At 38.6% G+C, this 27,275-nt stretch overlaps 1 protein-coding gene and 1 long non-coding RNA gene across 16 annotated transcripts in view; one reads left to right on the forward strand and one right to left on the reverse strand.

Annotated features, from left to right (window-relative positions):
* Positions 1-27,275, forward strand: part of DNM3 (dynamin 3) — a 569,293-nt gene that overhangs the window by 490,328 nt on the left and 51,690 nt on the right. The window lies entirely within an intron of this gene.
* LOC102899987 lies at positions 9,875-27,012 on the reverse strand. The gene is made up of 4 exons (XR_442225.5): positions 26,768-27,012; positions 25,441-25,544; positions 20,726-20,891; positions 9,875-10,325 (listed from the first exon to the last, which is right to left on the reverse strand). It is a non-coding gene; the product is annotated as an uncharacterized LOC102899987 (long non-coding RNA).

Raw genomic sequence — 27,275 nt, forward strand, 5'->3', positions numbered from 1 at the left:
TGGGTTTACTAGAATTCAGCTTTCTAACCATCCCCCCTTCTCAAGTCCCTGCCAACCGTGATCAATAGCAAATCATTTTGCTGGTAGTGAGGGAGCCTGTGAATGGACTCAGCTTGCAACTCTGACGCTAGTGGTGGGGAATCATTCTCCTTCCTCATTGAAAACAACTGTTGGCGGTCCCCAGGCTGGAAGGATGATCTAGAGAGGCCTAATACATTTCTTCATGGCACAGGATAAGAGCAGCCACAGGCCACCGGGTGTGCCCTGAGAGCTCAAACCAACTCACTTTTTTCTGTATATTTGTTTGTTCAGGGAAGTCATTACCATATCTCTTTGTACTTTTGTGCTAAGAAGCTCTGAAAACTTCCATGGAGTGTTTCAGATGAGCCTCGGTGTATAGCCAGTACTTTATTTTGGTTTTAAATCCAGAGTGAAAGTAGATCTGAACTTGACACATATAAATGGTAGAAGGTTTATTTGTACAGGTTTATAGTTTTAGGGTTTTTTCATCTTTTTTGCTTTTTAGAACTATTCTGCTTTATTAACTTGTTAAGAGGTATATTCACATTTTCCTTGTTTGGAGATTTTCTTACGTTGTACTCTGCCAAGTTTGACCATGGTGTGCATTGACATTTGTCTTTCTAAATAGAAAATAAAGTTTGGTTGCTTTTAAAGGAGAGTTGAGGGTAATCTCTGGCTGTGAAATATTTTGGTGTTAAGTTGTTCCCTTTCACTGTGTAAGAGACTATTTCATTCTTGGGACTATTTTAGAGTCTACCTTTAACTAAATTTCCTTCCTGACTTGTGACAGTATTGAAAATTTGCATTTGCTACCCTTGGGCAATAGGGAAAGGGTAAAGATGCTGTTCTTGAACATTTTTACCCAAACCATATTATCTATTTCCATCTGTTTTGCCACCATTCTGTTTCTAGAACATTTGCATTGGTTCATACTGCCTTAGAAACCTCATCTCTGTCAATCACTCTTGCCCGTTCCCTATTTTCAGCATTAGTCATCTGCTCAGAAACCAATGACGACCTGGCCTGGCAGCTTACCTGCTCCATCAAAATACTGTGGTTTGATTATGCCATGCCGTGCTTATAGGCCAAAGCACCCAGACGTACAACAAACACTTGATGTTCAGCAACATTTTAGGGCAACAGCTTCCTGAATCTTCCCCCACTTTAGGGAGCCATTCTACTTTCCTGGATTTTCCCAAGTAACCTCCCAGTCTCTGATAGGTGAATGCAATCTGTGAAACCAACCTCTTTCATACATCATTCCTGCTTGTCCTGTCTGTTGGAGTTTGATGTTCTTTATTGTTTCTCTCATTTCACTTCAGTGCAGTTCAACAAGCCTTTATTAAGCACTTGCTAGGTACCAAAAATGCAAAAATTACTAAGTGATCCATGATTTCTGTTTTTAAAGAGCTCACTATCTAAGAGAAACTTATAATAGAGGGTGATAAAAGGTATGTTCAGGGTTCAGTGGCTCAAAAGGAGCACCTGACTGCCTGTGGCATGGGTGAGGAAGGCATCCTAATGGGTAACACCTGATTTGTTTAGATCAGACATGGTGGGACTTCTACCTAATCAGGCAAGGGATAGGTCACCGAGGATGATATACTTCATCCTGTGCCATCAAAATGCTATGAAAGATCAGAGCAGTGTTTTAGACTGTTTAGTCTAGCAGCATGTGAAGGATGAATTTAATGGGAGGCCAGAAGACCTGTCAAGAGATTCTCATGGTAGTTAAGGAGAAAGGTGGCAAGGGCCCGAACAAAGGAGAATTTTAAGGAATAGATGATGATGTAAATGAAAAATGTGCCCCTTTCCAATCTTTTGGGTTAGATTCATTCTGGGAATTTAGTGTGCGATCAGAATGAGATGTAGGTTGACACATTCACTTGCATTACAAGTCATGGGTTGCCAGCCTCTCCTCCACAGGAGAAGCACCTCTCTGTTCCCATTTCTGGTCCCAACTTCTGTTTGTTCCTGGCTCCCAGATGGTCTCCTGCCTAGCATCACCAGGCTGCCCTATAGCTATGGCCATCAGGGATTATGTTGTCCATTCGAATGCACTTTCCCTAATTACAGTCACTGACAGACATTGAACACTTAATGGGCTTTACCATCCATATGACAGAAAGTGACAAATAAATTAGAGGAAATTGTTTTAACCAATTTTTGATGAATTTTTGGTGGGATTTTTCCTCAATAAATCAATGAATTGGAGCATTTCTGTAGTTTAAAAAACAACAACAACAAAAAGCAAGCATGGAGAAGTTGCGATCTATCAGTCGTGTTCTGTGTCTTATCTATTGTCTCAGTAAGCTGCCCCCCCCCCACCAGCCCATGTAAGCCAGTTCCTTTGTTCCCTTCCTTTTACATTTCTTCTTCTCTTTTTTTCTTACCTTTTTGGGGTATCAGTAGAGAGTGTTTTAAAACGGGAAATTCTTTAAGAAACCTGCAAAATGTAATTTCTCCATTGAGTTAAAAAAAAAAAAAAACTCCATAGCAATAAACTTAGTTTAATGTGGTCAGTTTTATCACAGATCAGGCCTGCCCAAGGCAAGGGAGCTCAGCCAGTAATTTGGGAAGGCTTTGAAGCCACATGAACATGTATACATTAACCTCTAAAACTAACCATAATTTTAATTAACATAAAATAATCTAAAGACATGCTGATTAGGCACCGTGTGGCTTGAACAAAGCATTCTGGGCAGGGGACTGGAGAATAGAGAACTCTGACCATTCCTATCCCCAACAAACAGGGCTTTCTTTAATCAGTTAGAAGCACATTTCATTTTGCTCAACTTTTTTTTCTTCCATGATGTTCTTGGAGACCAAAACAACAAAATTCCAAAAGCTTTTGCTAATTAAAATGAGAGGAACTGAAACTGTTGTAGATTATGTCAGTTAAACCCCAAATTAGAAAAAAAAAAAAGTTCAGACTCCAGATCTCTTTGAAAGCATATGATTTACACCATATTCCAGTAAATTGATGCAGGCCGAAAACTTTTCATTCATTTCTCTTGTGTGTCATGTGGGGCACACTTAGAGCGGTTGGTTCTCCTAGGGATAAAGCAGGAAGAATTAACTCGAGCCAGTGTTGCTTTTTATGATATGTGGTTTTGAGTTTCAGAAGAGTGGAGTGCAGTGTGAATCATGGAAGCACCCGACTGAAAAATCCTTAACTCTGTAACAAAAAGCAGATTTTTTTCCACATTTCTTCCAAGTTTTTATTTCACATGCGAGTCTGAGATACAAAATATTCTGTAAAACTGTAAGGAAGCCACAGTAGTTCTTGCTGTTTGGGGGTTTCCCAGAGAGAATCGTGTTCAGAATGTTCCTTTTTTTGCCAAATGGTTTATTATGTGGACTGAACAGCCCAACAAAACAGACAACACGATCTCCATTTTATTATACATGTTATTTACTGGGGTTTCCCTGAAGAAAGCTTAAGAATTCTTTCCCCATGAGTCACTGACCAAGTGATTGTTTTTTTAAAATATAAACTTTCCTTCAGCTGGTCAATTTGGAACACAGTCTTCTCATCTTCTGTTCATTTCGGGGCTGCTTCGCCTTCATCTGTAAATGATCATGTCTATAGCCAAATCGAGTGGCTTAAATGTAGCCAATTTCTTTCCATTTAACACTGAAGTTTAAGAAATCAACAGCCTGGTCAGGCAAGATTCAGAGGACACTATCTTCTGAATGTGACCTACATGATTATATTTTCATTGCTTTGGCAAAATGCCTCTCCTTGGTTTAATTTGTGCTGAAATTAATGGGATGGGGAAGGTCACCCTTTCTTACCAAGAATTGGTGGTGGGTTACCCTTTTACCTTTGTGAGTGAGTTAGAAGGTGTTGTCCTCTACTTGTTTTCTTATTAAATAAAAATCTGTAATAATCGTCTTTGCTGGTAGTCGAACTTTCCAATTAAATATTGACACCTTAACAAATGTGTCGATATGAATGTTAATCAAAATCAACTTTTCTTTCATGAAAATAGCTCTATAATTGCAATCATCCATTCTAAAGGAACAATGTTATTTTAGAGAATATTTCTGAACCCCTTCCCACCCACTTTCCCAGTGGCTATAAGAAGCCTGCTGTTGCCAAGTGAGTGGTCTAGAGTCCCTGCTAATTACCTCCTTCCACAGCTTTTGATTTTGAGCCCAACTGATGGCGCCAGAGGCTGAACCACAGTCAGATCTACAGGCCTCTGATTTGCCAGATGGAATCTATGCAGTTTGTTTCCTTTCTCACAGTGTTGTTATGATGGGCTCAGCTCAAACTGGAAATAGAATAGGAATTACTTCAAAATATTAATGGCTGATGGTTTAAATTTTGAAACAAAATAGCCATGGAATTCTAATTTTGTTGCCCGTGTGTGTGAGCTCACAAAAGGATACATGTAAACATACCACAAAATGTGTTTTTCCAAAGATGTTAGCATTCTTTTCATTATATTCCACAAAAAGCCTTCAGATTACTTCACATTTTATATCCTTATAAAGGCTTTATTCCATTGCCTATTGATGACTAATGTGTAGGGTCTCATGTCCAAATCAGATGTGTCTAGAATGTTTGCTAAACTGGCATCCTTTAAAAACCTGAACACAAAGGTTTAGTTTCATCAAGTTTAAAAATGTTTGTTTCTCAAAAAGTAATTTCTCAGCTAAATCTTGCTTTCTTATTTGAGGTTCCTTCAGAAAGAGAAATTGATTATGCTAGAGAAAATAATGTTTGTGGACAAAACCATCTCAGACAACTGTGAGTTGAAGGCTTTCTAAGTGAATTACTTTTCTCCCTATTAATCTGGTTCCAAAAGCATTTGGGGGTGGGTGGGGGGAATGGTAGTAAGTTAAGCATTTCAAAATCTGTAGGGCACAGTGAATGGAAATTTAGCCCTCCGTTTTCTTTATCAATGGGAAGTCAGAAAATCGTGTATAATTTTAGAGAGCAGATCATCTAAACCACGCATCACACATAACGTGTGTGCACGCGCGCGCGCGCACACACACACACACACACACACACACACACACACAGAGGCTGTTAATCATTAGAATAAGTCTTCCTTGTCAAAGTTACCAAACTTTTAAGTGTAGTTGTGCCCACTTAATTCACTTATTATTCTACAGACATTTAATTAGCACCTTCATTGTGCTAATTAAGCACTATGCTTAATGCTAGGTATATAGCAGGAAAGGGTCCCTGTCCTCAAAGAGGTCCCAATCTATAGGGGAGACTGATAAGAAAGTCACTTATCATCACCATGTATGATAATTACTATAATAATTAGGAAGTAAAGATGAGAGGTATCTAATTATTTTTTTTGACAAGCAAGAATGGAGATCAGAAAATGCTTTGGAAAGGAAGTGACTTTTGAGGTAAATGTTAAGGGTAGAAGTAAAAATCTAGGAGAAGGCTGGGGAAAGGGAAGCGGATCCCAGGCAAAGGAACGATACATGTAAAAATTCAGAGAAATGATGGTGTATTGAAGTAACTGAAGGTGAATGAGGGTGACTACATAAAGTTGGTTTGAAGACGTGTAGGGGAGGCTGAGGAAAACAGGGTGTTAGACAGGTGGTGTATCTTGCTGAGCTCTACACCACAGGCGATTAACTAATTAGCAATATAAGTGAGAGAGATTGTATATTGCTTACTCTTTTTTATGGAATTAAAAATAAAAGATAAAATAACTCTTTAAAACTACGTATAGATGCAATAAAACAATAATAGAAGGAAAGTAAGGTAATGGTGTTTATTCTCACTGATCCTTACCTCAGGTGGTGGCAAAGGCAGGGAGATGACGAGTTGATTGGTGTAAGGTACCACACGAATAGACGTAGCGTATTTTAAAAGTCCTAGCTTTGGGGTTTGATAATGAATTCACTGGTGCTTATTTCATTCTAAAAATAACTAGTGTTAAAAATCTAAATAATAAATAAGTAAATAAAATTGGTCTGTGCATTGACCAATGTTGAAAGTGTGCCATGAACCAAGAGTTATGGTTCATCCAATTCTGTATACTAGAAGTACCCTGGGGGAGACAAGGCAGGCTGAGAATTGTTTTAAATTGTTCAAGTCCACTGATTCTTGGATTCAGGAAACATAACAAGTCCTAAATAGGATTAAATAATAAACAAATACATACCTAGCATATCATAGTGAAATCATGGTACACCAAGGAGAAAGAGATCTTAAAAGAAACCAGGATGGATCCCCTACAAAGGAAGTAAAATTAGTCTATTGATCAGTTAACCTGTAAGTATCATTGTATAAATAAATGGTAAAGCCAGGACTCAGGTTCATATCTTCTGATTATTATTCTCATGTTTTATCATATTTTATCAAATTTATCACACATCCTTGTATAGAATATTTTGTTCACTGTAATTAATGCAAACCAGAAAAATAACAAAATCAAGGAACTCAAAAATTTTAAAAGCTGGGGAAAAAATTAGTAATCTCTTTAACATATGAAAATTTCAGTAAAACTTTACTAAGTACAGAAGAGGGAAGTAACATTTGCTTAATGCCTCAATATGTGCCAAGCATTGTGCTAGTGTTTTTAAAATGTCATCAGTCCTCACAATGTATTTATGATATCACAACAGATATGTGGTGTCAGAGATCATGGCTGGGAGAGGTGAAACAACTTACCTGAATTCACAGCACTCGTAAATGGTAAATTCAAACTCTGGAGAGGTACCATTAGCCCTGCCCAACCCTCCCATCTTCTCAGTAGCATTTTTAATAAATGAATAATGCCATTTATGTTAACTGTTTGGTGTCACCAAACAGAACACTTTCTGGCTAGCCCTCCAATACTACCACTTCCAATATTGGGGGTCCTCACCCTGCACACACGCCAAGGGATATCATTTCTTCCTTTGCCCTTCTCTACACCTTTCCCCTTGGACACTTCACCAGTTCCTCCACCACATGTTTGGTTATCCATCTAAAGTAGACTGGCTATTTTCTAGTGGTGCAAAGGTTTTGACTGCTGGCTCTTAACACTTTCTGGACAAATTACCAAATACATTTGAACCTCAATTTCCTCATATGCAAATGGGGAAATGACACACACCCCTCGAGGATTACTGTGATGATTGAATGAGAAAATAAAATCAGTAAGGCCCTTAGTTCCATCCCTGGCACTTAGAAGTTCTCTGTAAATGATTGCTGCTGCCAACTTTAGATCTGTTACAGGTACAGCGAGAGCTTGTACAAGCTCAGTGCATTTCATTTTCCCTTCCTCATTTGCCTGAGCGTAAGTGACCCGTCTTTATTCAGTCTGCTGATTGTGTTCTGATTTCGTCTCGAACCTAGTTGTTATTAATTTTAGATCATTTTAACAAGAAAATAATCATAAAATATTCTGTTTTGAATTTCACATAAAGGTAATATAGATAGATATAGTAGTAATACATTACTAAATACCCATTTTCTAAATTGAGATAAAAAAAATTCCCAAACATTCATCTTCTGAGTCAAATCCAGTAGAATGGAATAAATGAAGACAGTGTTCATTAAACTTCTAAAGAATACACATGTGGGGCACCTGGGTGGCTCAGTTGCTTAAGCGTGTGACTTCAGCTCAGGTCATGATCTCAGGGCTCTTGAGTTCGAGCCCCGTGTCAGGCTCTGTGCTGACAGCTTGGAGCCTGGGGCCTGCTTCAGATTCTGTGTCTCCCTCTCTCTCTGCCCCTACCCCACTCATGCGTGTGCGTGCTCTCTCTCTTCTCTTCTCTTCTCTTCTCTTCTCTTCTCTTCTCTTCTCTTCTCTTTCAAAAATAAAATAAACATTAGAAAATAAATTAAAAAAAAAAAAGAATACACATGTGATTTAGGGCATTTTGGCCAAAGAGTATTTCTGCATTCAGGATTTATTATACTGAATTAAGTGATTGTGCACAATCATTTTAATGGTAGAGTGATATGTTAAGAGGAGTACTATAGTGTCAGCAGTTAGAAACACAAAGCACCAAATCCACATGTATGTAGACAACTTGTCCTGAGTCCAGAAGAGAGAGGAGAAGAGGCAAAAAAAAAACCACTGTACTAAATCAGTAAACATGTACATCGGGTGATGCATGTACATGATACATACAAAATGCTAAATTGGTATAGATTTCTGAAAATAAAAAGGCCTGTTGTTTTCTCAGATGGTCCAAATGATAACCCTAGTGGATATTTTTATATTTTACATCACAAATAATCACTCCATCATTTTTTTTCAAACAAAGAAGATAAATAAAAGCTGTTATAGAATATCTTTTTTCTTCTGCATGTTGAGTGGCCCTTGACTTGGCCTTTCCATTCTTAGGGCTTTCTGGTATGGTGGTAACATTGTAAAGTTGCTCACATTTTTCACACCCTTCCATTTTATCTCATTAGTGTATTTCTTGTAGGTGGAATATTCCTCCTGCTAATGACTTAATATGCTCATGAATCTAGATGGGTGGATTTTTTTTTACTTTGCAAAACAACACATTCTGTGCCACTTAATTATTTATGCAGCATTCAGACATTTAGAAGATTGCTAACTACCATGGCGTAACTAGAAAGGAAGAAAAGAAGTGCTTAGCTTTGGAGAAAAAAAGTGTAAAAACAGTTTTCCAAGGAGCACAGCAATGCAGTAAAGTGTCTAGATTATGTATTAGACTGTCAGAGACGAGAGTTTGCTAGAGACCAACAGGGGAAGAAAAAAATTGCAGTTCTTACTCATGTTATACTTACTTTGTAAAAAGTATTTTGCTCTCTTTTACACAAGACACAATTCATAAGATCTTTTTATATCAGCGGGGAACTCTTCCATCTGCATATCCATGGAACTTGCCAGCTGTTAACAGCATAGCATAACACTGCTGAACAGTTCAGGATGCAGGGATAAGGAATATCATTCTCCCATTCCCAACTGAAACAACATCAGCAAATGCAGGCAAGCTAAATAGAATTCTCCAAAATGGAGCCTGTCTGAAATTCCAAGTCTCCCAGAGACAAAAGTACTATTCACCTCTTCTTCCTTCTTATGGCTGAGATTCATTTGCATCCACTGATGTCCTTTAAAATATTACCCTCCTGGGACAGTCCGAACCCCCTGTAGAATACTTATAAACATTCAGTTGCTTCTGATCAGACGTATGTAGTTTGTAGTTTGAGTCCTCTGACTCATATTTTAAAATACCAGGAAAGAAAAATCACTGCCACAAATTTAGCAGATGTTTACCATCTAGATACTCTTGGTTTCAGGGACTTCTTGCAGCAGTTTTAAAATTTTCTGTATCTACTTTATGCTTTAAAGGTCATAATTTCTGAAGCCTGGCTCTTATCTGGCCCTTTAGAATGATGAATATAGAATTTCTTGTGCCCAAAGAAAATGCAAAACAAGAGCTAACAAGTTCCAAAAGTTAGCGACAGAGTAATTAATTGATGGCTTTCTCCAAATATCTGTTAAAATATTAATATAATAAGTCATAGGATTTTTTTTAAATAAAATTATTTAGCAACAAGAATTTAGCACTTTCAAAGCAGCCACATGGGCTGTTGCCCAGAACTCCCTTAAAGATTGCTTTGCTGAGGCTGTTCGACATCTGTCAGCGTTTTCAGCATAAACCATCGGCTCAAAAAAATTCTTCAGGCTGAAACTTGATATATCAGGTCTCAGCTCAGGAGTTTTTATGTGTATTCAGGAAAATAACTTCAGCTGTTTTTAGGTTAGAGCTATAGAAAAAAATGTAATATCAAGACACACAATTAGTTTAGACATAAGTAAAAAGAAAATGGACGTCTACCAACTAAAAATGAATGGAAAACATCCAAACCATTTGATAGTTGTGAAGTTTTCTTTACACCGTATTGCTGAAACAGGATGTCTTTATTGGAGCTATAGTGACCACATTCTTAGTAGGATAGTGTATGGAACTCTGCCCAACTTTAATTCCAGAGGTCAGAATGTGCCCACCTCTTGGCAGCTGAGGATGAATGGCTTAAGTGACAAATTCCAGTCGTTCAGCTTTCCAGATCATTGTACAGCCAGAGACTAACACAATAAACAGCATTTGCCAAAAGGCATCGTGATCCACTGGTGGGTTGTGGTTTTGCACAGCTTCGACATACATTATCTTGACGTCTAAAATTACTTCTCAGAGTACAGCTGTGTATGTGATACTGGACTTCATTCCACTGGATGATCCCATGTAGTCTAGTTACAAGAATGCACTTTTGAACCGAAAACTGTCACTACAAATCTCACTGAGAGTGCAAGAATTCATGAAGAGTCCCAGTTTACTGGTTTGTAAGGATTTGCCTGTGAAGGTACAGAGACAGTGTCTGAAAATTGTTATTGCATTCAAAATGAAAAAGTCATTTTAATGAGTGAACTACTGATTTTTTTATGTGAATGTTAATTGGAAATAGAAAGGCAGGGAATGAGCAGGCCGTTAGCATACCAGTCCTCTGTACCGGTATCTCTGTTGCAGAACTTCTTTGAACTAAACATTTCCTAAATCACTATAGCATTCCTGAGGGTTACCTCAGGGGAGAAAAAAAACACCTCAAAAGCATATAAACGATTAAAACTGAACTAAAATGGAACCATGTTTTACAAATGTATATCCATGTGGCCCCCCGACCTAGTCCCGGAGTCCTCTGTTCCAATAGGATTTTCTTCCCCATAGAGATGGGGAAATGCCCCAGTTTTTCTGATTGATCTGTGCTGATCACACTGAACTTAGAGCTTTGAAAACTGACTTTCTATTCTACCTCTTCAACTTCTATTGTATGGCCTTGGAAAAAATCATGCATCTGTTTTGACTCTTGGTTTCTGGAAAAGAAAATAAATCTAAGTCTGTCTATGTGAAAACTCAAAACCTTGGGGTGCCTGGGCGGCTCACTCGGTTAAGTGTCCAACTCTTGCTTTCAGCTTAGGTCATGATCTCAGGGTTGCAAGATTAAGCCTCACGTCAGGCTTTGTGCTGAGTGTGGAGCCTGCTTAGGATTCTCTCTCTCTCTCTTCTCTCTCTCTCTCAAAAAAAAAAAAAAAAAAACAACTCAAAGCCAATTATATAAGTAAAACAATTTGAAAATTGTATACCTCTACTCTATACAAAGTGTATATTCATATTCATAGGAATAGTACAAAGGATTGTTACTAGCATCAAATGAATCCTAGGGGTCTAAAGTACTTGGAACCCAAGTAAAATTTGGCAAAAAAAAAAAATTGGTGGTTAGGATGTAAATTCCTCTGAGTATCAACCTCTGATTTCACTTATTCATGGTTTACAAAGTGTTTTGCAAGGCTCAGTAGCTATTCTGAATAGCTAATAATAGTGTCAGCACATCGTAGTACTTAATGTATAGTGTGTCGATGGGTGTGTGTCTGTCTGTCTGTGGGATATAAATGTTTTGCTATAGAATATTTTGAAGTAAAAGAAAAGACTTAGCACCAATCAGAGTTCTCAAATCTTTATAATTCTAAATTGTTCTAAGCTTAGGAAAGGATCTTTTTTACAGGCATGCGGACTTTGATTTCAGCAGTTTTTAGACTAGCTGTCTTGACTTCAAATCATCTAGAAATTTTGAGGACAGTGTGAGAAGTACTCTTTTAAATTTCTAATTGAGTGCACAAGAAAGATGAGAAAACACTGTGGTGGCCAAAATAAAGAGGGAACAGGAAAGTAGAGGGTTAAGACTATGGTGAGGCCACAGCTATCCTTGGGGTGTTTGCCATCACTGTACTCAAGAGCTTTTGGGTTTACACAGTCGTATGGGGATAGGGGAAAAGATGTCAGCCAGAACAAGTTGGAAAATTGAAACCAAGCCTTCTGCAGTAAGCAGGACCCTCCAAGATATACCCCTGCTAGAAGAATCTATCTGCCAGGAATGGAAGAAAACAAAGTTATTTATCTCACCCTAAATTCTGGGTAAACAAACATCTTTGAGAATCCATTGTTAGAGAATCCATATGATTTGGGGGTCAAGTTTGTACCACTTACGTGGTCAAGCAGAATGAAAACTGAGATATTAACGTGAAGTGGCCCTGGGTGGAAGCCATTCTGGGAGCCCACAGAAACATAAATACTCTCTGAAGGTACACAGCCTCACACCAGTCCTAATAGGATTCACACAAATAAAGCCCAGTTGAACCTAAATACACAATCCAGCATTTAAAAGTACTCGGAAGGAAGGAAGGAAGGAAGGAAGGAAGGAAGGAAGGAAGGAAGAAAAAAGAAAGAAGGGAAGAAAAGAAAAGAAAAAAAAAAACAAGGCAAGACAAAAGAGAAAAAGAAACCATCATGAGTGAGTCAAGAGAATAACAAATTGGAGTGCCTGGGTGGCCTAGTCGGTTAAGTGTTTGACTTCAGCTCAGGTAATAATCTCATGGTTCATGAGTTCAAGCCCCACATTGGGCTCTGTCCTGAAGCACGGAGCCTGCCTGAGATTCTCTGTCTCCCTCACTCTCTCCCTCTCTCTGTCCCTCCCTTTCCCTCCCTCTCCCTCTCCCTCTCTGCCCCTCCTATGCTCTTTCTCAAAATAAATAAACTTTAAAAAATCTATTAAAATAAGAGAGAATAATAAACAATAGAAAAGAGTTTGGATTATGTTTAAATGTTTAAATAGAGCAAATCACAAACTTGAGAAAAGAACAACTTTTAAGAAAAGACAATGTAGGGGCGCCTGGGTGGCTCAGTCGGTTAAGCATCCGATCTCGGCTCAGGTCATGATCTCGCGGTCCAGGAGTTCGAGCCCCGCTTCGGGCTCTGTGCTAACAGCTCAGAGCCTGGAGCCTGTTTCAAATTCTGTGTCTCCCTCTTTCTATGACCCTCCCCTGTTCATGCTCTCTCTCTGTCTCAAAAATAAATAAAACATTAAAAAAAAATTTAAAAAAAGACAATGTATATTTTTTGAAGAACCAAATAGAACTTTTAGAAATGAAAAATGGTGATTGAATTTAAAACTTCACAAATAGATTAAACAGCTCAAGAGAGACTAAGTGAAATAGATTGTATACAGTAGCATGCTGATAAATCTTTAATAATTATTTCTCCAGGGAAGTAGAAAAAAGTCCCTGTAATTTAACATTGCCAGTTTCTATTCTGTATCTACTCCTACAATGGCCAATTTAAATCACCAGTGTGATGATAGTGAATGCAGAATTGGGAATATATACTGTCAATTGGTTCCCATATGCTGGCACATGCTAGTTCCTACACACGACTGGCTGCATAACTGAATAAATCACCCAGAATGCAGCATAGAGAGACAGAGAGATAGGAAAGATATGAGACATGAAAGATAGCATGAGAAAGTCTAACACATGTTTAATCGTCATTCTAGAAGAGAATGGGAGAGTAACTAAAATTTTTCCAAAATTGATATAAGTCATGAATTCCAAGATCTAGGAAAACCACAGATAACATACAGCTATACGTTGTAATGAAACTGCCAAACACCAAAGACAAAGAGACGATCTTAAAAGCATCCAGAGAAAAAGGAGAGATAAACTTCCAGGGAACAAAAATTAAGGCTTCTTAAGAGCAACAATGGAAACCAGAAATAATGGAATAATTTTCAAAGTATAGAGAGAAGAATATTGTTAACCTAGAATTGAATAACCTAATTAAAGCATTATTTTAAAGTGAGGGTATAATAAAGACATTTTAAACAACAAAACAGCATTTACCACCAACAGATGCACACAAAAAGAACTTCTTAAAGAAGTATTTCAGGAAGAAGGATAATGATCCATAAGAAATATGGACAAAATGGGGTGCCTGGGTGACTCAGTCAGTTAAGTGTCCAACTCTTGATTTCAGCTCAGATCATGATCTCATGATTCATGGATTCGAGCCCTGCGTTGGGTTCTGCACTGATGGTGTGGAACCTGTTTGGTATTCTCTCTCCCTCCCTTTCTCTACTTGGGATTCTCTCCTCTGTCTCTGCCCTTCCCCTACTCACTCACTCACATATACTTTCTCGCTGTCAAAAATAACTAACTGTTAAAAAAAAGAAAATATGGACAAAGAAATGGATAAACATTTAGGTAAATCTAAGCCAACATGAAAACAACAGTAATAATAATGTCTGGTAATTAAAAGCCATGTGAATAGTGAGTTTTATTTCCCCACAAAACTAAACAGTTTATTATGTACTTAATTATATTACCACTTAGTTTTAATTGTCTTTTGTTCACCTGTGCCTTGTAAAACAATCAGAAAAACAATGTTAAAGCACTTTAGTAAAAGATTTACTTGTTTTACTCCAAATTATACCGTGGTAAGCATAACAAAAGTTGGGGTGGGTTTTTAGTTTACAATGAAATATCCATAAGTATCTCTAAGAAGAAAACACACTCCTCTGTGCACGTCCTCTACTCTCACACAACTCTGCTGCACATCACTGCATCTGAAACTAGATGTGTGCATTTTCCACCCATTAAGCAATTCTGTGACACCAGATTGGTCCTACAATTTAACTCAATTCTGACACTACCTACCAGAAGATGGCACGTCAGACCTCACAGATTAAGGGTTCAGTTCCCTAAGAGTGCTCCACTCTCTCACCCAACTTCAGACACCAATCAAAAGTTCAGGTTGTCACCTGTGCTTCTGACCAACCTGCCAAATAATTCAGAAGTCCCTACAACCCCCTGTTATGGTTTGATAATTTGCTAGAGCAGCTCAGATAACTCAGAAAACAGTTTACTTACTAGATTAGTGGTTTACTATAAAAGGACTTAACTCAGGAGTAGCCAGATGGAAGACATGCACAGGGCAAGGTATGTGGGAGGACACCAAGTGTCCTTGCCCTCTCTGGGCATGCCCCTTTCCCAGTACCTGCACGTATTCACCAACCTGGAAAGTCTCCAAACCCCACCCCCTTTTTTTATGGAGGTTTCATTACAGAGGCACAATTGATTAAATCATTGGCCATTGGCTATTGGCGATGAACACAATCTCCAGCACCCCCCACTTCCCCAGAGGTGAGGGGGATGAAGCTGAAAGTTCCAACCCTGTAATCAATCACGGTTGGTTCCACTGGTAACCAGCCCCCATCCTAGGTGCTTTCCAAAGGCCTCCTCATTAATATAAACACAGGTGTGGTTGAAGGGGCTTGTTGTCAATAACAAAGGACACTTTTGTGTCTGACTCTTATCACTTAGAAAATTCTAAGGGTTTTGGGAGCTCTGTGCCAAGAACAAGACCAAGACCAAACGTGTATTTTTTTATTATAAATCACAATCTCACAATACTTCCGATTTCAAAAAATATATATCTTGTTGATCCTGAGCATTCAGTTATTTGAGTTCTATTATTTACCAGGGATTTCCAATTTAGGGTGAAGTGGGAAAGACATATTTTATTGCAGTTTATAGTTGTGAAAATTTTATCCCCCAAAACACTGGAGGTTCAGAGCCTTTGTTTCTCCCAACCCACATGGTGGTGACTTTTTACCACTAGGAGACTTATGGACCACTCTAACTGACAAGCAAAGCTAGAATTATTTTATACTATTAAAAAAATTTTTTTTCAATGTTTGTTTATTTTTGAGAAAGAGGAGACAGAGCATGAGCGGAGAGGGGCAGAGAGAGAGAGGGAGACACAGAATCTGAAGCAGGCTCCAGACTCCAAGCTGTAAGAATAGAGCCCAAAGTGGGGCTTGAACTCATGGACTGCGAGATCATGACCTGAGCTGAAATCGGACGCTTAACCCACTAAGCCACCCAGGCACCCCTATCCTATTTTCCCATTAAAGGAACTGACAGCTTCTTGGAGAAATTCAGGACTGGAGAAAGTACAAAAAGACCGCAGAATACCTTATGTTGTCAGAAAGTAAAGAAAAAATGATGGGAACATATTTAAGGATACAGGAGACAACTTGAGGGAGGCTTCTAGTGACTAAATCTGGGACAATGTCGGCAACAAAAATTATGACCGTAATGGATTATAACCCATAGAATAAAATAAGAAACTATACTTCTGTAAATCAATAACTGAATAACTAAATGAAGAAGGGAAAGCTCTTCCTTACGTATAATTCCAAGTGATACTATTAGAAGAGAAGCTAGAAAATCCCCATTTGCAAAACACCGTAGTAGTAATTGTTTCTCTCAAGACTCATCAATGGATGCTAACATTAGTAGGTGAAAGTATGATGAGAAACAGGATAGTTACATACTCTCGAAGTAGCATGCAAATAATACTTCTTAATTCTAGAAAGGAAAAGAATAGAAATGTTACAATGGAGAAACCTGGTATACACCATCTTAACCATCACTAGCAACAGGACAGACTGATATCACGTGTCTCCTGATGTAATGCATTGAGAAGGATACATCATTTATGTGGCTTTAGTAGGGAAAAAAATGCATAACCTAAGTTTAATTATGAGGAAACATCAGATAAACTCGAACTGAGAGACACTATAAAATAACTGGCCAATACTTTTCAAAATTTCCTGACTGACCATGATTGTGTGGTTTCAGACGATGCTAACGTTTAAGGAATCTGGGTCAAGAGTATACAGGAATTCTTTGTATTAGTTTTGCAACCTTTTTGTAAAACAAATTATTTCAAGATGAAATTTATTTTAAAAAATCAAAGATAGGGTTGTGATAGTTTTCCTAGGCCTCTCCATCCTCCCTCATTCTCAGAAAGGCCATTTATTAGTTACCTCCTCTGTCCAGAGATATCAGTGTATGGCTTCAGTAGAAGAGGGCCAAGTGCAAGGCTTAAAAGGAAGGAAACAGTTGGAGTCTGAAGCACAAGGTCCCTACTGTGTTGAATCCGTGTAGTAGAGGCTATTAAAGTTCCTCCCTCCCACCCTCTCTCCCTCTACCTCTACCTCCATACTCCACTCCCCAGACTGCTTTTAATCCTATTGGGAGGATATACAGGGAGAAAGGAAGAAAAAATAATGAATGGCTGTATTCCTTGGCACATGAAGAACAGTTTCCCTTTCGGGGTTTCAAGAATAAAAAATGAGAGGCTTTAAATCTTGCTAACTTGTGCAAGAATGCGTGTGTGTGTGTGTGTGTGTGTGTGTGTGTGTGTGTGTGTGTAGGTAAAATGTAAACTACCACTGTGGAAAGGATAATGCTGATTTTCAAAATCTACCCAAGCAAAGGAAAGCGTCATTCCAGAATAAGGTATGTTAGAGGCCAGTGGGAAAAAAAGACAGCAGATGATTTTGTTTAGCGTGGGGTGAATTAGGAAATACCCTTTTCATAGCTAACTCTGAAGAGATGAGCTGTTGTTGCCAAGATGTGTTTATCAAATGTCTAGGCTATCTCACAGGATGTGAGAGTTGGTTTAGCTGCGTAAAATAGTTCTGTATTTTTATTTTAGCCAAGGTTCTCAGTCAGCTCCCTCCCCACCAAAGTGAAAAGGCGCAGCGGCAGCGAGGAGGACAACAACAAAACCTGATTGAATGTTGGCAGGAAGCCTGTTGCAATCCAGCCTTGCTTTTTAAAAGGAATCTCTCTCAGTTTGATGCGTCTCGTCTCACCAGTGAGCTGCAGACTGCTTTTCTTAAGATAGATTGGAGTGAAAAAAAGAGTATTGCCATTGGTAATTCCTTCTACTTCAAAAAAACAAAAACAAAAAACAAAAACAGAAAATGAGTGGGCAGAACATCCATGCTGTTGTTGACTCCCTCCCGGGAGCAACAGGCTATGGAAATGGTGCAAGGAAAAGCCACAGATAGAGCAGTAGGGTGTGAATTCAGACCACATGCCTCACTACTGATGCTGCTTTCTGGAGCGGTTTTGTTTTCGGTAAGCTGGCCTCCTTCCGGTTGATCCCTTGACATGCTGGGATTGCACCAGGTCGCCCCTCTGTGACTCAGACAGGGAAGAGGGCATCACCGAATTTACATTAAAAATAGGATACGTGTCTGGACACCCCACCCCCCACCCCGACACACACTTCATCAGCATCAAGTTGTGCCGTTCCCTCTGTAAGTGATGGGCACTGCTGGCAGTCGGTGTTGTTTTTGGCTTGAGGCCTTACAGACCAGCCAGCCGTTGTGTAAGCACGGTCTGTCTGAATTGCTCTGGGGCTAACTGCCTTCTTAGAAGTTCTCTTGCTGCTCATTATTCTGCCGGCAAGACATTACCATTATTAATTTAAATTCCTCCATCTACGTTTTCTGTACTGGAAGATAATGATCTGTAGAGAATTCTAACTCTGTAAATCTTCAAGATTCTTTTGGTCTTCATTTCTATAATTTGGGATTGGGGTTTTAAACCAGGGTAGGACTTGTAAATTTGCTAAATTTAAACCAGAATTTGGGGGTGGGGTTAATAACTAAACTATTCTGCTAATGCTGTTTTTAAAACTTCTGGTGTGTGTGCCTTTATATTTTTTGCTCATCATATGGTCTATTCAGAAAATTAAAAAAAAAAAAACACTAAGTAGCTCTTGGCAGAAGGTCAAAACCAGCATTGCAGGGAAGGTATTTAAAAGTCTTTTAAGTGTGGCTATTTGTATAAGCAATAACTGAACATTTCTTATGACTAGGGAGGACTATTTTCACAGTCTTTCATGGAAATATTTCTAGATGATTTCTGTGGCTCTTTTCCTTGAGCTCATTTATTTGCTTTTGCTTCAGAACAGAGCATTTTAATGAGCAGTTTTATGAGCCTAACCTGCGTTCTGCAAGCTTTACATGACTGGATTCCTGTTACACATAACCTTTGCCCTATTTTCCATTAAAACACAAAACTTTCCTTTAATCAACTTCGTACTAAGACCTTAGAGGAAAAAATGCAACAGATAGTTTGGTTTACTATTCGGCCCACTAAAATTAATATGTTTTTTAAATACTTATTGTTTCCTTATAGTTCCAAAAATTACACATATTAATATTTTAACCACAAATTTCTTTATTTTCTCAGGTGCTTATTTCCTAAGTATCTTAGGTAAATAACTCAGTTAGCTGTCTTTAAAATCTGTTGAGGCAAGTGCAAAGACAAGATGAGCCCCAAATCATTCTGGAAATAGGAATTTTTAAGAAATGCATAGTTTTCTCAGTCCTACATATAACTGCCAGTGTCGGGAGCTTCCTTCTCATGGCAAAGCTGAACGACCGTCTGCTGCGTGCCGGTTCCTTCTCTTTGTGTTTTAACTCAAATGTAGAACAACTATTTTCCATTTTATACGTCATATCTTAGATCCGTTTGTATGGAACAGTTTTCTTTTCTCTAACCAGAAAAATCCACATTTGTTGAATTTTTCTTTCTTTTCCAGTGATTTAATCAGTATTATTGATATCTGCTAAACATTCAAGTTCTCCCTTTCATTTGAGCAGTGGTGCCCCAAACAGGATGCAGGGCCCCTGGAAGGGTCTAGGGGGTTCTGAGAACAATGGAGCCATTGTTGTGTGGCACACTCGGCTCCCCTCTTGGTCACGCATTCCAGCCATGTTTGTCTTTTAAAACTATACTTCGGATTTAAGGTAGTCTGTGGTTCCTTATAACACCTAGCTCTTTTTCTGCCCTGCTTACTTCAGCCAATCTGTCTTCATCTTATAATCCTGTTTACTTTTTCTTTTTAGGACAAGGAGGGCACTCTTTAAAACACAGTGAAGTAAGTTTAGGGAAAATGAAAGGAAATCTACTTCACACAGCAGGTTATAAACTTATGGAGCTCTTTGGTCCCAAAAGGTGGTGCTGGCAGGAAATGTAAATGAATTCAAAAACCTCTTAGCCAAATTTATGAATGAGAGCCATAAATGGCTACTAAGAAAACCAGGGCTAAGCCTGATTTTTACAGTTGGAGTCAGAGAGGTGCTCCAAGGCCTCCCACAGGAGGTCTCTTGTGATCAGCTGAAATGACTGACCTTGGGTCTGGCCAAGATGAGATTTCCTGAGCATCCTGTGTCCTCTCGGCACTTGTCTCTCCTCTGTCGCACTTGGCCTCAGAAAGACCCTGCAAGTCTGTTGTGGGTACGCAACTTTCTTTTTGAAATAACTTTTTTTTTTTGTAAAGTTTCTTTTACCGTTCAACCATCTGCCTACCACAGTGCCAATTATGACTGTCAGGGAATAATGACGTCTGTCCAGTGGAAACTAGCTGAGATCACATTTGGATCCTAAAACATAGATACTTTCTTTTATGTAAAGTCAGATCCTTCTTTTTCCTGGGAATTTTCAGACCTGAGACCATAAATAGCGTTTTTACTTCATCCTGTACTCTATCCTCAGTAGAACCTTCAGTCCCCTAACCCCTTCTGCTTTTCCCCATCTGTATCTCCTTACTGCAGGGTTGCTCACCTGGGGACACTTTTAAAAACACAGATGCTCCAGGCCTCAGCCCAGATCAATTAAATCACAGTCTCTGTGGGCCGGGCCCGGGCATCAGTATCCTTCAAAATCATACCAGGCTATTCTTGGCAACCGAACTGAGAACCTGGCCTGACAGCTTGTGTTAGTTTCTTTCCTCAACCTGAACGCCGGCTCATCATCTCAGTGTCCTCTGAGGCATCATTGTGCCACACCCCCACTCTCCCATGTTAAGTGTTTGTTACTGAATATGGTAATGCTCACTGCACCAGGCATTGTGGACTGGTCTTTATGCTGTCTTCTTTCTCTGTCCTTCCAACTATGAACTCCTAAAAGAAAATTTGCTGCAAAAACCTGGTCCTTGCAAATTTATGGTACCCAACATTTAAAGGAACTTTTCCTCCTCTTACCTCTTTTTGACTCACCTGTCACCTGCTCCAAATCCGATCTTCCCTTCACATCCACCCCTCACTTTCCTTCTAGGCAGGCATGTCACCTCTTTCTCTGGGAGAGCACTGAGGTGAACCGGATGAAGCTGCCAATACCCTTATCTTCACTCTTCCCCATTCTCTTCTTGGCCTTCCCTTAAGCCTTCAAGAAGAAAGATGCCGCTTTCATTTATCGAGCACCGTAGAATAGTAACTGCGGTGCATTAAAATACAGTGGAAAAAGCCTAGTAGAAAGCAATCAATAATATTCATGGGGGAAAAATGTAAATTTTTAAGAAGAAACATTTAAATAAGCTATGAATATGTAGGAAGGAGAGATCAATTTTAATTAACTTCTCTAGGGAAGGTTATATCACACAGGCGGTGACATATAGACCAGACCTTGAATAATAGAAAGATTTTAGCAGTCAGATTTTTAGGCAAAAGGGCATTCACATTCAAGGGGCAGCATGGCCAAAGGCGCCAGGTTGTGGTGTGCGTGGTTTGATCTGGAAATAGTGAATGGCTAGATATAGCTGGAATATGATATAGAAGGAAGATCTTTCTAAATATTCCTCCTTTACCAATACACTAAATCTCATTTGCTTTTGACACCATCTAAAATCTCATGTATACAACTGCCTTCTCTGGTATCTTTCACCTTTTGTCTACTGGCTCCCTTTTTTAACTTCATGTTAAACACATGTCTTTCCTCCCCTATAAGAAACATTTTGTGACCGGGTACCTAGATATATACATGCCATTTCTACCGTAGACCATAATTGGCCTCCCTGCTTCCAGTCCTTCTCTCCTTACATAAATGTAGCCTGAAAATGGCCACCATAGTAATCTTCCTAAAACACCATTTGATCATACCCTTTCTGGTGACATTGCATGCCCACCATGTCGCATCTCCTCTCTTTGGCCTAACTTGAACTCTCCACAACAGGCCACTCATTTCACAATTCAAATATGTCTCCTTCCACTCAACATGTTTTTACCATGCACTCCCAAATATTTCCCCAAATAGATCAAGCTAATGTCTACCTCCATTCCTTTTGTTCCCCTTGCCTGCATGTCTTTTGGATGTCTGCATGTCCCAATACAACCAGGCCAAGTCTCACATGCTTTCTCTCTGTCTGGCTCCTGAAAACTCTAGAATAATCCCTCTTTTCTTGGAAAACTGATTACACTAAGAGGCTTTATCATAGCACTTAGCATTTATTGCACGCTGTGATTAGGACACCTTGTGTCCTGCCTGTTAATCTTCTCCTCCCCAAATAGATGGTAAACTTCTTAAGAGAACAAATTGTGTTGTGTTCCTCCCTTTAACTTCTCAGGGCACCTAGTACATTTCTCATCCTATGTTGTATGCTTAATATGTAGCATAGATTAAGTGTAACAATTATCTATTTAATAAACCAGTTTAGACCAAGATAAATACTCTACAAAGAGGACAACAGAAAATAGTGTTTATGCTGTGTATAAGGGGCTCATTTTCTACTCTACAATATTAGTATCTAGTCTGCATATCAATTTTGATGTAGTTGCCTCTCCCTAACTCAAAAAGAGTCACTTAAAAAGTAATAATTGAGTAGGGGTGCCTGAGTGGCTCAGTCAGTTAAGCGTCTGACTTCAGCTCAGGTCATCATCTCATGGCTCGTGAATTCAAGCCCTGCATCAGGCTCTATGCTGACAGCTCAGAGCATGGAGCCTGTTTTTGATTCTGTGTCTCCCTCTCTCTCTCTCCTCTCCCCCCACACACACTGTGTCTTTCTCAAAAATAAATAAACATTAAAAAAACTTTTTAAAAAAGTAATAATTGAGTCTAGAGATCGAAGTACCACATTATAGGAAATACAGGTGGTAGAAGAACCCATGAAATGATATCCAGGTGGATTAAATATGTCAAATCCAAACCGGGAAGTTGGGTGGAATCTATAGGACAAATGACCTACTCCCACTCCTCCCACCTTTTTGAACAAAAACAATAGATTTCAAGGCAAAAAGAAAGAGAATGAGTTAGAGGAGAAGCCTATAGATTAAAATAAACCTAAGAAATGTATCTACCCCTCATAGTATATGGACTTATTTGGATTCCAGTTCCAACACATAAACTTTAAATCAGTTTTTTCAAAGACAGTTGGGGAAGTATACTGTGAACATTGGCCCTTGAACAAAGTGGGGTTTAGGGGAACCATGCACCCTGTGCAGTATAACTCTCGACTCCTTAGAAACTTAACTACTAATAACCTGTTGAGTAGAAGCCTTACCATTAGTATAAACCATCAATTAACACATATTTTGTATGTTCTGTGTATTATATACTTTATTCTTACAACAAAGTAAGGTAGAGAAAAGAAAATATTTATTTTTTTTAAATTTTTTAAAAAGTTTATTTATTTTTGAGACAGAGAGAGACAGAGCATGAACGGGGGAGGGTCAGAGAGAGAGGGAGACGCAGAATGTGAAACAGGCTCCAGGCTCTGAGCAGTCAGCACAGAGCCCAACGTGGGGCTCGAACTCACGGACCACAAGATCGTGACCTGAGCCGAAGTCGGACGCTTAACCGACTGAGCCACCCAGGCGCCCCAAGAAAATATTATTTATAAGGAAGAGAAAATACATTTACAGTATTCTATACTGTGTTTATAAAAAAAATGTGTATAAATGGACCCACATGGTTCAAACCAGTGTTGTTCAAGGGTCAACTATGTTCGCAAAGTTAAGAAATGATTAATATTTTTCGGTGTGATAATAGTATTGTGGTTATGTTTTCTAAGGGTCCGTTTCTTTTAGGAATGCGTACTGAAATATTTACAGATAAAATGACACGATGTTGGAGTTTACCTCAGAGTAGTTGGGGAATATAGAGGGAGCAAGGACAGCGATGTGGCGCATTGTTGAAGCTGAGTAATGAGCACCTAGAGGTTAATTTCTGTTATTCTCTTTACTCTCTCTACTTTTACATATATTTAAATTTTCCCAAATGAAAGGCTTAAAAAGTAGTCACTGATGTTAAATGATTCTTGTTAAATATTTTTTGTGTGGCAATGGTATTAAGGTTGTTTTTTGAAAAGGAGTCCTTATCTTTTAGAAATACCAACAGAAGGCCTGCCCGGGTGGTTCAGTCAGTTAAGCGTCCAACTTTGGCTCAGGTCATGATCTCATGGTTCATGAGTTCAAGCCCATGTCGGGCTCTATGCTGACAGCTCAGAACCTGGAGCCTGCTTCGGATTCTGTGTCTCCTCCTCTCTCTGCTCCTCCCCCACTCATGCTCTGTCTCTCTCTCTCTGCCTCTCAGTAATAAATAAACATTTAAAAAAAATTTTAATTGTTTTAATAAAAATGAATTTAAAAAATACTAACTGAAATATCAATGTGTGAAATGATAGAAATATATTTATAAGTTACTATGGTTTTTAAAAAATATAGTAAACAAAAACACAAAATGTTTACATTGTCATTGAAAAAATTTCTTTTTTATTTATTTTAATTTTTTAATGTTTATTTATTTTTGAGAGAGAGAGACAGAGCATGAGTGGAGGAGGAGCAGAGAGAGAGGAAGACACAGAATCCGAAGCAGGCTCCAGGCTCTGAACTGTCAGTACAGAGCCTGACAAGGGGCTTGAACCCATGAACTGTGAGATCATGACCTGAGTCAAAGTCAGATGCTTAACCGATTGAGCCACCCAGGCACCCCTTGAAAAGATGTCTTATCCCCAGGAACACATCCCTAAACCCCAAAAGTCAAGAAACAATAATCCTTTAGGTTATATAAGGCCTGTCCTGTTTTTACCTAAAGATTACCCATTTCCAAATAAAACTATGAGTTATGCATCCTGTAGATGAGTACATACAGAAGAGTAAAAACAACCAAACACTGGGTTGTGAGTACTCATAGTCCTTAAAGGTACAGGATTTGTCACAAGAGTAGTGGCTTTCAAAACCATTTGTTTTTTTTTCCAGTTAACAGCAGCCCTCAATGGCTGTGCATTGAGACATGCGTAAACAGTCCTATGGTTTTTAAAACCTTCAAGCTTTCCCCAATACCAGTTCATCCTTAGCCCTCTGATAAACTTTTCAATGAACCATGCATTATTAGCAAACTTATCTGATTTGGGGAAGAAGGAGATCTTGTCTCTGTGATTAAGATACTCATGAGCAACAAAATGATCATTAAGCTAATATCAGATCCCAGCTGAAGGTCTGGAAAATCTGTAAGTTAGAAGAATCGTTTGTGCAGGGAGAAGAATGACGTGTGCTACCAACACCATCATCATTTCAGGTGGATTCCTGTAGAGCATATAACTCTATCTTCTTGTCATCCTAAAGTCATAAATGTTCACTGAAGTTTGTCCTTATACTGACAATATCTCAAAATTAAAATTCGCTGTACAACCTATTAATGAGATCATTTTATGGTCTCTCAATATCTCATTTGATGCCAAGACCAAAGGAAAATACAAATCTGAACACTTACCTAGGAAACATAGGATTTATCAGGTAGCCATTCTGAGAATATGAATCTAATGTAAACATTTTTTTCAGAGTGAATCAGCAATATTGTTTTAGCAGTGGAATTGGAACTTAAGAATAAGATTGTTAAGTAATCATTCATAAAGTTTTTAAAAATAAACATGTATTTTTTTAGAACTTAAAAAACCATTTTACATAAAAGATATAATATCATGTTGCTACTCCATACTTACACTGTCCAGGGCAATAGCCACTAGCTGCAGATGGTTACTAAACCCTTGAAGCATGGATGGTCCATGTTGAGATATGCTTTAAGTACCTATTTGATTTCAATACTCTGTACCAAAAAAAAAAAAAAAGGATGTATCACATCAGTGACTTTTATATTAATCATATATTGCATTTGTGTGCTAGAGCTGCTGTAACAAAATACCACAAAGTGGCTTCAACAACAGAAATTTATTTTCTCACAATTCTGGAAGCTAGAAACCTGAGATCAAAGCAAAATATCAGCAGGGATGGTTTCATCTGAGGCCTCCATCCTTGGTTTGTAGATGGCTAACTTCTTTCTGTGTCATCACATGGCCTTCCCTCTGTGTACGCCTGTGTCCAAATAAGGACACCAGTCATGGTGGATTATGGCCTACCCTACTGGTCTCATTTTAATTTAATTACCTCTTAAAAGATCATATTTCATAATATAGTCCCATTCTGAGGGACTCGGAGTTAGGATTCCAACAAATTTGGGGTGGATCCAACTCAGCCCTTAAATATGTCAAAAAGGGGCACCTGGGTGTCTCCGTTGGTTAAGTGTCCAACGTCAGCTCAGATCATGATCTTGCGGTTTGTGAGTTCGAGCCCCACGTCAAGCTCTGTGCTGACAGCTTGGAACCTGGAACCTGCTTCAGATTCTGTGTCTCCCTCTCTCTCTGCCCCTTCCCCTGCTCGTGCTTTGTCTATGTGTTTCTCTCTCTCAAAAGTAAATGAACATTTAAAAAAATAAACATTATAAAAATGCATTTCACTTGCTTGTTTTACTTTTTTTTAACACGGCTACAGAAATGTGACTTGCGCTTTATTTCTACTGGACAGTGCTGTATTTTATCTCTTTGGGATGTTAAAACACTATCATTACCTGTTGGAGGAGTAAGAAAAAGTTCTAATTTTTAAAAATGTCTCACTTTCTCTTTAATTTCACTTTTAGTACTCAGTTTCACTGAGAAATTGTTAATGAGCAAAAGCAGTGAGATAGTGTATAAAGAGCAGGAAATGTACACAGGGGACATTTCAGTCTTACTATCTGTTTCAGTCTTACTATCTTTATTATCTTTAGGCACATCCTTTCCCCTCTCTGTATTTTCATTCCTTCTTCCTAAAGAAAAATAATAGTAATGGCTGACATTTATTGAGTGTTTATTATGTGCCAGGCACTCTTCTGAATTTCTACACTGGCAATTTATTTAATCCACTCAATACTCCTTGAGAGGAAATAATTATAATAGGTACAATTATTACTCTATCTGACAGAAAACTGAAGTACACAGAGATTAATCAACCTACCCAAGTTCCCAGGGTTAGCAAGTGATGGAACCGAGTGGTCTCTGTCACATCCTTTATTCCCTCATATGCTTCTATTTCTGTAAGATTCTTTTGAGGACCAGTTGAGATGGTGTGTGCGAGCACATTTAAAAATTATTGGCCATTAATTGTTTTGCCTTTTCGTAGAAATATTACAGAAAAAGCTATTGTTTTTCTCTTTTGACTAGCAGATCTACTTATCTTCTTTGACTGCCTGATAATTTTAGAGCTAAAAGAAGTGACTGTGTCTGTGTTTTTGACACATTATTGAATCACAGAATCTTTGGAAGGATTCTCAGAAGTCATCCATTCTAGCTCACCTTGCTCATTGTAGCTCTGGTTTTTTCTAGCATGCCCAGAAGAGTTTGCTTGAATTCTTGTAGTTAATAGGTGCTCCCCAGTCACATGACATTTCTGAATGGCTCTGACTGCTTATATTAAGCTTACGTGCACCTTTCTTTCCTTATGGTCACAGAATGTTAGAGCTGAA

The sequence above is a fragment of the Felis catus genome, chromosome F1, assembly GCF_018350175.1.
Source record: "Felis catus isolate Fca126 chromosome F1, F.catus_Fca126_mat1.0, whole genome shotgun sequence".
Taxonomy (NCBI): domain Eukaryota; kingdom Metazoa; phylum Chordata; class Mammalia; order Carnivora; family Felidae; genus Felis; species Felis catus.